Genomic DNA, 12991 nt, shown 5'->3' on the forward strand with positions numbered 1-12991 from the left:
TGTATCTAGCTGTTATTTCCCTTCCAATTCTTTCTTCCATAGCTCTCATTTCTTTTCTAATTTTTCGCTCAAGCACTCTCATTTCCTTTATTAAAAAAAAATCTTCAAACTCTTTAACTACAATCTTATTTTATATTTTCTAATTGAGTTTGTGCCCAACCTGTTTTTTTTTTTTGCTGAGGTGTTGCTTGCACGTTTTGTTTCCTTCTGCATTTCTGCCTTGAGCATCTCTGCTACCACAATAGCATTATGGCATTCTTTTCCTGTTTGCCAGTTCTCTCCATCTACTTCCAGACTTTGGACTTGATGTGGCTAGGTTCTGCTACACTTCTGGAGGGAAGGTCTGGGCTCTTCCTGTTGCTGCTTTCTTGGGGTAGGTACTGAATGCTGTTTTTCTAGGATCTCAGCAACAGGATAGGGACCCATAAGCTTTCAGTACATGCAGAGTGGTCTAATTCAGGGCAAAGTTTGACAGCTGTCCCCTTAAAATTCCTGACTTGGATTTGAATCTGTGCAAGAGGGACTGCTGCTGGACTCAGCTCTTATAAGCTAGCTAGAAAGTTCTATTGGTTCAGAATGGCATCATTTAGGCTTATTCTTCTGCAGGGTGAGCTAGATGAAATTTTGTTCTGTGCCTGGGGTCTGAGCCAAACCCCTGCTGTTGCTACTGGCTTCTGAACTTCCTTCCTTTCTCCATATACAATCCAGGCCTCCCAACCTAGGAACACTGCTCCCCTGCACAGGGCCCTTCTCAATCTGCCCTGCCTCTATGACCTGAAACCGGGTAGTGGGCAACAAAGCTGCCAACTGCACCTTTTCTCTTTGTACCTTTGGTATGGGCATGGGACCTCCTTTTGCTTTAGGTCCAGCTTCTCCCTGGATGCTATAGTACTCTGCATGTCACATGTGGCCCAACCTCACCCCCATGTCTGTCTCAGTTATGCAGAGCTAAGCTGGATAAGTGATACACTGACTTTTTCTAGATTTCCCCATAAGGTTTCAGTCTAGTATACTTTCTAGATCTATTTGGAGGAGTTTGTGAAGAGGAGTTCACTGTACTACTTCTTACCATTCAGCTCTTCTCTTAATCATTTTAATCAGCGTGTCCAGGTGGCACAAATGATAAAGAAAGAGATTCCACATCTTTAAAGAAAAATGAAGTCAAGTAGAATTTAAGCTTCTTAAGGATAAAAATTACTGTATTTTTGTCTTTGTATTCCCAGGGTCCAACAGTGCTTGGCACATAGCAAGCATTTAATAAATACTGAATTGAACTGGCAAAAAAGTAATGAATATAAAACAGCATCTTCTTAATTCGCATGTCAATTTCAAGTATAAGCTAACTGAAGAAATAGCACTTTACAATGTGTTTTCTACCAATAAAAGAAAAACAAAAAATATACATGGCATATATGGAGTAGTTAGGTGAAAAGGAGGGGACATTCCAATATTTACTGCTGGTATAAGAATATATTTTTAACAACATAATTGATAAAAACATGTTTATCTTCAGATAATTTAGCTTTTATATCAGGAATGTATGTTAAGGCTTTTTTTTTTCACAATATGTTTGTTTTACTAGAAAAAGGAAAGAAGCAACAACATTTTTTTAAAAAATTTATTACATAGTGCTAGATACACAAATTTCTTGTTATTTGCTGCAAAGATTCTACATATGACTGATTAAGAAGTCATATAATTTTAGTTGATAAAGTACATCATTTTCAGATTTAAATGTCTGAAAAAAATATATTGAAAATGTAGAGAATGTTAGGTAGGAATGTGACCCATGTGTGGCCAGACAATCTCACCTTGTGTAAGCACTCCAGGAATTTTTTTCCAGTTTGAGAGCATGAAGTAAAGTGCCCATTGCCTTTTAGTATTTTTCAAGTGGTATTGGAAAAAAAAAAAAAAGAAAAAACGAAACAATTATAAGTTACTTTTAGGTCACGTAGTACTTTCCATAATACACTGAAGAATTTTTCTTGAATTGCAATAAACTGGAAACAGATTTATAAACGTTGGATAAGTTTCAAGTGAACCTGAGTAGACCAGGTACTGAAATCATAATAGTATAAACCTAATGCATCTCAATATATTGAACTGCTTCAAGTCACAGTTCCCATAACTAAGGAATCTGATGAGATTGTCAAGTCAATAGCTTGGCAAAGTGGATAAAGAGCTGGTCTCAAAGCCAGAGTAACCTAGGCTTAGTCTTACGTCTGATACATATGTGTTATGTGACCCTGGGTAAATTACTCAAACTCTCAGTTATTCTAGGACAACTCTTTAAGAGAACACACTGCAGAAAAAGTCCAAATCGTCAACAGTAGAGGAATATTCCTCACTTGGGAGTTCCCTAGGTCAATGTAATCCCAAATTCAGTCTCCATCCATACATTTTAGAAATCTCTCACTGAACAATTAAAACACAAGTAGGGAAAACCCTTCAGAGTTTCAGTAATCATCCTTCAGGATTAGGGTGTATAAATCTTACTTATTTTTATTTTTAACTGGGAAAGCCCCCATATCTTGCACTCATCTTCCATAGCTACAAAATTAAACTTGTATTCCAGTTATTTATTTCTGGGCTTAGGCATAGAAGGTTGCACATAAGCTTGCCAAACTGCTGAGATAATGTTTCTTAAGAGAACCTAGAAGGGTTTTTATTTGTTAGTTCATATAAGCCTGCAGATGTTTCATTGATAGCAAACATTTCATAAAACTGATGGGAAAAATTACAGAAGTGTATTTTAAGTAGCCTATAAGAATGTTCAATAAAATGTTAAATATGCAAACATAACCATACATGGGTATTAGTTTACCTTTAAATCATTCAGAAAAATACGTTACAACTTTTATAATCTGAAAATGATATTGGTAGTTAAGGTAATATTAAAAAAAACATCAATTGCTTGTACTCATCTCCCTTGAACCAGAAAATTAATATTACCTTCACTACCACAATAAAAATACTTTTAAAACTACTTTAAATCTGACAAAGAGATACTAACTAAATAGGACATAAGTATCCAATAACCAAAAGCTTCTACCAGTACTTTTTGTCTCCAAAACATCCCACAAATGCCTCGTAAAAATGTTACCAGAAAGATAATGATAGATCAAATCTTTACTGTGACTTTAAAAATTCAACCCCTAAAATACTGTTGCCAGATTCTATTTTAGAATGTTAATAGGCTGTTATTCCAAGTCAGCTGAAGTAAACATCCACCTCCCAGCCAATCCATGTGTAACAGCTGAGTGTAGGATGTTTACATGAACTGGAACTCAGTTTAATGGCCAGCTTATGAAACTTTGTTATTTTGTTTTATTTAAGTATATTACCTATAACAGTCAAGTTCACCTTAGGATACATATGAAGTCTCATTAAAACTTCAACTTAGAAGAACATAAATTTTAAAATAGCACAATAATCAATGAAAATGACAGATAACTTAAAAGCAGTTCAGAAATGTACTTCAAATTTTGAGAATGTAGGATTCTACTTATTAAGGAAGAGAGTTATGGCTATATATACTGATACTTCCTATATATCATGATCTGGAGAATATCTTTTACTGTATATAGAAAGAGCTAGCCACACTGTAGCCTTCCCCATACCCTCACCATTACCTCTCTACCCCTTCCCCCCCACTATTCTTCTCTGTATGTGCTTTCGTGTACCCTTTGTCCTGCCCCAAACTGTCTTGGATTTTCATGCATAGTGTGTTGTTCTAATTCAATAATTTATTCCCATCCTCTCTTTCTTTCCCCCTCAAGATTCCCACATATATTTAGCCTCTTTTCCCATTACTGTTCAAAGTCTTGTTGCTTCTGGTTCAGGTAATATTTTATCAGAAAGAACACTAGATTAACAGATAGAAGACCAGGTTCAATACCTTGGATAAATTACTTCATCTCCAGGTATTTCAGCTTCTTCATCTGAAAATGAGGGGGTTGGACTGGATTAGCTTTAAGATTCTTTCTAATTCTAAACCCTATGGTCTTTCTCATAGTAGATATATGATACCTTTCTTCCTCCTCTCTTACCAGTCTTGCTGAGTTAGCTTAGGAAAAAAAAATCTCTTTTCATTCCATTTGAGTCAAATATGATCCTATTATTAAGAAAAAGGTCAAGAACTAAGTTTGAAGTAAAATTATATAGAGAGCAAGAACCAATAATCTCTAAATCTTCAGAAGTACCCAAAAGTTCTTTGATGCCTATCTCGTCATTATTTTCTAATTAAAGGAATTTTTTTAATCCAACTGTCAGTACTCAAAATTTTTAAAAATACCTATTTCATTGCTTAATTACCAGATTTACAAAAGTATTATGTACCTTTAAAAAATGGCCACATAATGAAACTTTCAATTACCCGCACCAATGGAAGGAAGTTGTGATTGATGGAATCTAAAAACAGCAAACAAAAATGTTGTTCAAAATTGCCTAATCAATTATTTATTGGAGAATAGTTTGTTCTTTATGCATTTGAATCCATTTTTTTATATGTCTTGGAAATACACGACCTTTATCAGAGAAATTTCCTGCAAAGATTTTTTCCCCATTTAACCATTTCTCTAAAAAAAAAAGTTTGATTCCCTGTAATCAAAATTGTCCTATTAATTTTTGTGATCCTTTTTCTTGTTTGCTCATAAACTCTTCACTTTATCCACAGCTGAGAAAATATTTCCCCCATTGTTCTTCAAATTTGTTTATGAAATGACTTTTTATATGTAAATCACATATTCATTTAGAGCTTATGTTGCTATATGGTCTGAGACATTGGTCTAAACCTAATTTCTGCTAGACTGCTTTCCAGTTTTCCCAGAAGTTTTTATCAAACAGTTGAGTCTTTCCAGTAAATAGGATATTTAGAGTTAACACTATTTGCTTCTTTGTTTTTAATATCTCTAAGGGTACTTTTAGATCACCTTCCCAAACTTTTTTCTCTACAACATAACCCCTTGAGATTCTTGACCTTTCGTTCCTCCAGATGAGTTCCATTAATATTTTTTTTAGCTCTACAAAGTAATCTTTTGATAATTTTATTGCTATGGTAAGTACTTAATATGTTCAAGGCACCATGCTAAATGGAATAGTGCAAAGAGTATATGGCTTGTAATCTGGAGACATAAGTTCAAGTTTTGGCTCTACTACTTTCTTTCTAGCTGTATGGTCCTGTTGACTCCCCTAAGTCTTGGTTTCCTCATATATTAAAAAGAAAAATAAAAAGTGTAATAATATCTGCTTTACACTGCTTACATCATCGGCATGAGATTTGAAAGTGATAACATATTTAAAATGTTTTCTAACTATTAGATACTATATAAACTATTATAAATACATTGACCAATAAAGTAGAAACAACATGCGATTTTGAATTTGCATTAATCTTCCACTTTTTGAATTACACACCCCTGGATAAATAAGGACTACTGGTAACTACTTTCAACTAACAAGGGTCATTCGTTTGTAATAAAAATTTTCCTAATTGAAAAAGAACATCTGGTCATTTGATTTTAGTAAATTATCTCCAAATCATCTTAAAACATATTTTAGCAAAAAATTAAGTTTGAGAGATTTCATTTAAAGACAAAACTAGATAAAAAAAGTAGTCTTAAGTGACAAAGTTTTCATGCCTTCTATTTAAACTGAGCATTCTTATTTTCCCCAAAGCAACAATTAGTACAAGGCTGCTAAGAACCATATTAATGATATATTACAAACAACTGAATGGTATATGACAATTTAAAAGACTCTTAACTTTTCTAAGACATAGTAATGTGAATGATAAATAAACCTGATCACTTAATGTTAAAGTAAGGCTTGATACCTTCAAATATAAAAACTTCAAAACACTTACAAAACACTTCAGGTCATAGTTGAAGACACCTAAGCATGGGCAGCTAGAATTATAGCTGACAAAGGATTTATTTCACCTCATTAGGTCTGAATAATATAGAACAAGTGTTATATAACACCAACTACACTATTAATCCTGCAGTATATGGAGACAACAGAAGCATCTGAGCATAGTATGTCAGCTTTAAAGAAGTTCAGCCCTTTTTGCTAAGAAAAATATTTATCTTATATACAACTCCATAAAGTATGCAGTTGTTAATACATATGAATACATGAAAAAAAATAAGCTTTTAAATCAGGCTTTTCACAAATGAGCGACTTTTTGATAAAATAGAATATTTTAGAGCAGAATCTGACACATGTGCATACGTAAAAATTTAGGTTATTAATTCACTGGGGCATATATAGTACTAAATATTCTACTACAAGGAAAACAAAAAATAAACTGCTTTATCAAGAAGTGAAATTTGATGGAGAATAGCATGTACAGAGATTTGTTGCTATAATACCTTGAATTATCTGTATTTGAAGTAAACAAAGAAAAGACTTGGACACTAGACCCCTCAAATAAAAGAAAGAGAGCATTACTAGAATACTATACTGTCACAGTTCAAAGAGATCTTAGAGGACTAGTCCAACACACATGTAAAAGAAAAGTCCATTCCATAATATCCTTTCAAACAAACCATACCATTGGATAGTTTTAAAGATGGCTATAAGTTGGCACTTTGGAAATTCATGATTTCAATATTGTAGGTCCCTCACTACTACCACAACAATGAAAAGTGTTAAAATAAACATCAAATCAAACACGTATTAAGCCTTTACTAACAAGGCACCTCAAAAAAAGCTCATATTCTTTATGGGGGAAAAAAGATGCTTTGCAAACCTTACAATGCTATAGAATTGTGAGTTATTATTAGTATTAACAATGTAATACAACAGAAGAATACAATGTCGTTAGTACTTATGAATAAAAATATCTTGTAGTTCAGGGAGAAAGGATGCTTACTAAAATATGTCTGCTTGAATTATTATTATGACTTTAAATAGTCAATTATCAGAATTTTAAGTGTAAGGGTGAGAGAGAAACAGTATGGTATAATGGAAAGGGATCTGGTTTTAAAACCAGAAGATGTGAATTCAATTTCTCCTCTTTTTATTGTTTGGATGACCTGCATTAAGTCACATAACCTCTCAGTGCTTTAGGCCAAAGGTGTCAAATATGGGGTGCAGCCACATGCAGACCACAATACACCCAAGCTGCCTGAATCGGATTAGAATGTAATTTGGAAATACTTAATGAAATAAATAAAAATACAATAAAACATAAAGCACGTTAACATGTGGTTTTCTAAGTCAATATGTGCCCACAAGGATCCTCACGTACAGTTTAGAATCTTCTGTTTCTACTTGACTTCACTGCTCTAGGCAACTCTCTAAAATGATACACAGAAAAGGCATCAATATGAATTTGTTAAGGTAGTTTCCTTATCTGGGAGTTCCCTACATCAGTGAAGTCACAGATCCAGTTCATATCCCATGTATAAAGGTAGGAAGCATGTTTTTAGCTCAACTAGGTGTGGTACTTAATATATTTCCATGCTCAAAAAAATGCCTAACAATTAATAAACCAGTGTTTTATTGAAGGGATTTTACATAAATTAAGAAACTACTACAGCTAAAGGATAGAAAAAAGAAAATAAGATATTGATAAAAAAATTCTTTCAATACTATATAATATTTATTAGTAAATAATACTTACTGAATTATTACTATGTACTTTGTGTAAAGACATAATGTTGTGAATTTAAAACCTAAAATACAGTAGGGGAAAGAAGCAAGACAAAAGAACTAGGACTATATCATGAAAAATGATTTAAAAACATACCAAAGATACAGATAAACAACTAATTAAATCTACGATCATATGGATATTTTTAGAGTTGAAACAGATCTTAGAGATCATCTGGTACAAACCCTTCTTTAGATAAATTAGACAACTGAGGTCCATAGAGGTTAAGTATCTTTTTCCAGGTCATATAGGTTAAATAGAAAACCCAGATTTGAAATCTAGTCCTCTGATTAAATCCAACTCTCAGCTGTGAATAAGGCAATGAAGAGATGCTGGAGTGTTTGAAAAAAGGTGTTTTGGGACTAGGAAGGCTTCACAAAGAGGCAGCATTTTGATCATAGCTACAAAGGTCAGAGTGACAATTTGGCTGAAAGAGGTGGGCACCTCTGCCAAGCAGAATGTGGTACTTCATGGACACAGCTAAGAGCTTTAAGAGCAAATAATCATGGAGAAGATGATTTATCTGGCATGGAAAAAAATACAATGAAGAATAATATTGATTATTCTGATGTGGAAAATGAGATTAGGGTAGAAATGAGGCTAGAAAATAGTAGCATAAAGAGTTTTGAAGCATAAATAGCTTATTAACAGTTATGAAATTATGTTACACAGATGAAATCTGGTCATAATTTTTTTAAAATTTTCAATTCCTGACACTGAACAAAATTCCTCATGGTAAGCTGCAGAAAAAAATACTAAGGAAAGAACTAAATTCATTCCTTGGTAATATAATAAAATGTGTAAAGAAGAAAAAAATCTGGCATAACTGGAAATATAAGGAATAAAAGAAAAAGCTTACTCTCATGACATAATCAGAAACGTATCCAAGATGAAAATATGACTCTTAAATGAGTTACAATGGGTCCCAAAGCAGAAAAAAAATAACTAAAGTCTTAAGAACTCTGAGGGGGGCAGCTAGGTGGCGCAGTAGATAGAGCACTGGCTCTGGAATTAGGAGGATTTGAGTTCAAATCCGCCCTCAGGTACTTGATACTTACTAGCTGTGTAAACCTGGGCAAGTCACATAACCCCATTGCCTCATCAAAAAGCAAAAAAAGAAAAACAAAGAGTTCTGAGGAATATGCTTTTTATTCTATTTACAATTACAAAATTTTGTTGATCTAATTTACAATTAAGTGCTTTCACAATGCAAACAAAAATACAAATAGAACACATGGGTAAAAAAAAAACAACTTAGTATTTCTAAATTTTTCCACACTCTTCTTATTCTCTCCACCACTGCTCCTTATTCACAGGAGAGATCTTGAAGAGGATATATAATTGTAAACATGATGATGTTTGTGATTAGCCGGTAGCAGCAAACATCTGACTGAAAGCTTGGCTGTCTTACAGCTTCCAGTCGGGGATGTTTACAACAACAGACTTTCATTGAAAATTACAAACTTGATGTATTGCTATAAACTTATCAGTTATTTTTAAATTCCTCTTTTACTTATAATTTTTTTTTGTGTGTGTTAAATAACACTCATGTAAAAACCAGGATAGAAAAGCTACAGTTAAATGCTGTTAACATAATAGAAAAAAGTCTAACAATGTTACTTTTCACAAAAAAATTAATGAGAAAACCTGATTTAAATATGACTGCAAATATTAAATATATTTATTTTTCATTATGGATATCATCTAATGATCTTATATAACAATGAAGATACAGCTCTTCTCTTAACTGCTTGCTAACAAAAAAGTTAGAGATACCATTTCTTTCTCTCCCCAAACTGGAGAAATGCAAAACGTTCGGGGGCAGGACTATACTGGATGATCTCCAAAACCCCTCCTAATTCTTATATTTTATGATATAACAAATTAATATTTTTTATCCAAAGTTAACCCTTCTGATGCTCCCCTAATAGAGTATGCCCTTTAATTTGAGTTATTATCTAAAATAACCTTTTATCTATCTCCCCATTGTGACTTACAGAATTAATAGGTCATTACAGATTAACTTCATCTTTTTTTTTTCTTCCACAGGGTTACTAGACAGATTGATCAGGTACTCCAGTACACTGGTCTCCAAAGTGGGACACGGGAGCTGTGGCAGTATACTAGGGAGGCACTGTGGCTCAATTCCGAGTGGTGTGTGATTAACCAAGAGACAAAAGTTAGTTGGATACAGTGCTGGACCTGAAATCAGGAAGATAAGTTTAAATCTAGCAGCAGACACGGCAGATATCTACTAGCTGTGTTACTCTAGGTAAGTTTTTTAACCTGTCTCAGTTTCCTCATCTGCACAATGGGGATAATAACAGCACCTACCTCCCAGGATGGTTGTGAGGATAAAATGAAGTAACATTTGTAAAGTGTTCTGTAAATCTTTAAGCACAAAATAAATGCTAGCCAGCCACAGTTCTAACCTCCCGATCTCCTAGTGGTTAAGCAAACTCTGCACTTGGGTCCAAATGATTAGTTAAGAACTCTAACTCCCTCCTTCCTTTTCATTTTGGGTAGAAGAAAGTGAATTACACAAGATGAGCAGTGACATCTAGATTGTGATCTAGGCAGCGCTTCTTAAAGAAGCGCTGAAGGGGTCTCAAGTGGAAAAAGTTTAAGCCCTGAAGAGCAGACACCATTGCATTATCTTTTTTCCTCAAACCTATCTCTCAGACTTCCCTATATTACTGTTCCAAAGTCACCACCACCAACCTTCCACTCACCCATGTTTTCAGAACCTTTGTCATACACATACATACACACACACACACACACACACAATTAGTTGCCAAATCTTGCCACTTCTTCCTCCTTATCACTCACATCTGTCCCTGTTTTTCTACCAATGTGGTCAACATCCTACTATGGGGATCCTCACTGTCTTTCAGAGACTACCGTAATAACCTTATAATTGGTTTGCCTGCATCATGTCTCTTCTCTCTCTCATCCACCCTCCACATGGATAACAAAGTGATCTTCCTTAAACATAGATATGAACATGTCATTCCCCTACTCAATAAACTCATTATTGACTGTAGGATCAAATGTTATTTCATTTTTATCTCATCTTTTTTCATTTGCATTTTTGTATAAGTTTTATAACATACAGAATTACTAGCACTAAACATGTATATAATTTATAAATAAGTAAATATACACATATTGAAGGTGTATTCTCAAAAACTTTTGCACTGACAGGGATATGACATCAAAAGAGCTCAGACACCATTGCTCAAGCAGTTCAGAGGAACGATGTATACATAGTATACCTGAATATCAGCAAGGCATTTCACAAAATCTTTGCAAATAGCATGGAGAAATGTAGGTTGCAAGATAATAATGAGGTACATTCACCATGACTTAATACATTAAGATTAACCTGGAGGGAGATCTACAATAAAGTATCCCAGTAATTTGTTCTTTGCTGTATGCTATTTAACATATTAATCTATGATTTGGATTTATACTTGCAGAAAACACATGACAGAATTGGGATTTAAAAAAAGATCCCAAGAGTCTGGAATAAAGGACTTGATCCTGAGTTCAACAATCAACTGCAATTATATAATGTGGCTGGAAAATAATAATAAAAGCTAGCATTTATATAGCACTTGCTTTATAAATATTAATTTGATGACAAATTTCTGTAAAAACATATAGGTTTTAGGTAATTGCAAGCTCAATTTGAATCCACACTATGACATGGAAGCCCCCCCAAAAAAAGGCTAAACGGATCCTAGACTATATTCAGGACATGATGTTCCCACAAAAGGAGATAGTCCCATTGTACTCTGCCCTAATCATACCACATCTGAAACAGTGTTCATTTTTTATTTTACAATCTCTAGGGCATAGCACAGTGGTCAATAAGTACTTGTGAAACTGAATTCACAAATAAGGGAGGATAATGACAAGTAGAAAGTATACAAAGGAGGGTAAAGAAGATGGTAAGAGCACTTGATGCTACTGTACAAAAAGTCAAGTTGAAGGAACTGGACATGCTTAACTAAAGAAATTAAGACACATAACTATTTTCAAATACATGGATGGTTGTCAATTGCGAGAAGGCAAAGATTTGTGTTTTGCTCAGTTCCAGAAGGCAAAACAAATGAAAATGGGTAGAAGTTGCAGAGGCTGTGACTGAAACTCAATACAAGAAAAAATTTCTTAACGAGAATGGTCCAAAATTGGGGCAACCTCCTTCAGGATAGTGAGTTTTTCATTCAGAGATAGGATGATTACTCATCTGTCAAGGATACTAAAGATGAGACGTTTGTTCGGTTACCACGTTGGATGATATTGAATCTGAGGCCTCTTACTTAGGGTCCAGACTTAATGTATGTACAAGACAGCTGATCAGGGCTGGAGATACAAACCAGGATTATGGAACCGAGGAAGCAAACTGAACTATAATACCTTACCCTACTACCTGAAATTATTACATTATCTGAACTATTTTCCTAATGGGAGCAATGTGGAATAGGCTCTGCAGTTGTTTTTGCCAAAGCAGGTATATGAACTTGGAGTCATGAAACTTGGGCTTCAATTGCAGCTGCCACTTGTTAGCTATGTGATCTTGAATAAATCGCTTGACTTCTTTGAATCTGTTTCTTCATCTCTAAAATGGAGATGGTAATACCTGTATTATCTATCAGGGCTGATGTGAGAAAAAAGAGTTCCTTTCAATTTCCCTAATCATACAACCACTGTCCTTGTTAAGGACCTGACCACCTCTGATTTGATGACTATCTAGCCTCCCTAATTGTTCCCCCTGCTTCCTGTTGCTTCCTTTTCCAACAGCTCCTCCGAACAGTGTCTAATTAATATCCTGAGGCACTTAATAAATGTTTGTTGAATTCAAGTGACCATATCCCTTCCCTCCTGAAAAGTTTTGAGTGGATCTCTCTTGCTACTAGGATAAAACATAGTCTTTTTGGCCTGACATTTAATGCACTATGAAATTTGGCTCTAAAAAGATATTTCCAAACCTTATTTCATATTATTATTTTAAGGACTCTATTTAATCTTCTAAGACTAACACCATGGTTGGCACCTAGAAGGCACTTAATAAATGTTTGCTGATTGATAACTTCCAGCGAAAGTGGACTGCTAGATGTTTTTTTTCAAACTTGAGCTAAATATTCCATTTCCTGCTGCCCTGTGAGAGACAGAAGCTGGCTCCACATTACTGAAAATGCACACTCCCCTATCTGTGCCTCTTGGAATTCTTATCTTCCTAGGAGGCTCAGCTCAAATTAAACCTCTTAGAAGAAACTTTCCCTTATTCCCCTAGTTTTTAGTGCTCACTCTCTCTCTCTCTCCCCT

General features: G+C 34.3%; 1 long non-coding RNA gene across 2 annotated transcripts in view; it reads right to left on the reverse strand.

Annotated features, from left to right (window-relative positions):
* The window catches only part of LOC144457038 (uncharacterized), an 87428-nt gene that overhangs the window by 25987 nt on the left and 48450 nt on the right, over positions 1-12991 (reverse strand). For both annotated transcript variants that reach the window (XR_013486345.1, XR_013486344.1), the window contains exon 2: positions 1812-1873. This is a non-coding gene — a long non-coding RNA (uncharacterized LOC144457038). The remainder of the gene's footprint in view (positions 1-1811; positions 1874-12991) is intronic.

The sequence above is a fragment of the Phascolarctos cinereus genome, unplaced genomic scaffold (genome assembly GCF_003287225.1).
Source record: "Phascolarctos cinereus isolate Bilbo 61053 unplaced genomic scaffold, phaCin_HiC Scaffold_4;HRSCAF=312, whole genome shotgun sequence".
NCBI classification, from domain to species: Eukaryota; Metazoa; Chordata; class Mammalia; order Diprotodontia; family Phascolarctidae; genus Phascolarctos; species Phascolarctos cinereus.